Source organism: Meleagris gallopavo, unplaced genomic scaffold (genome assembly GCF_000146605.3).
Source record: "Meleagris gallopavo isolate NT-WF06-2002-E0010 breed Aviagen turkey brand Nicholas breeding stock unplaced genomic scaffold, Turkey_5.1 ChrUn_random_7180001913455, whole genome shotgun sequence".
In the NCBI taxonomy this organism is placed as follows: domain Eukaryota; kingdom Metazoa; phylum Chordata; class Aves; order Galliformes; family Phasianidae; genus Meleagris; species Meleagris gallopavo.
The window spans coordinates 1-319 of record NW_011176345.1 but is presented as its reverse complement, the minus strand read 5'-3'; the positions used below and the strand labels follow the sequence as shown (position 1 = coordinate 319).

The 319-nt window shown below is 63.0% G+C and overlaps 1 non-coding gene across 1 annotated transcript; it reads left to right on the top strand.

The window, feature by feature from the left end:
- The first annotated feature begins 144 nt into the window (after positions 1-144).
- TRNAT-AGU lies at positions 145-218 on the top strand. The gene has a single exon. It is a non-coding gene; the product is annotated as a tRNA-Thr (tRNA).
- Positions 219-319: the final 101 nt, after the last annotated feature.

Genomic DNA, 319 nt, shown 5'->3' with positions numbered 1-319 from the left:
GGAGGGGAAGGGAGAGGGGGAAAGGGGAAAGAAGATCAGAACGTGAAACTCGAGTCTTCCCACCGGGGATTCGAACCCGTTTCTCCCGTTGCTCAATGCGGGCCATATAGGACATGATGGCAGAGGCGAGAAGGGTGCGCGGGCGGCGCCGTGGCTTAGTTGGTTAAAGCGCCTGTCTAGTAAACAGGAGATCCTGGGTTCGAATCCCAGCGGTGCCTGCGCGGAAGAAGTTCACCTTTTGCGCGCGGCCGCCGTTTTACCGCCGCTCGGAGCGCGGGAAGGGCGGGTGGAGCTGAGGGGGAGCGGGCTGCCGCGGCTG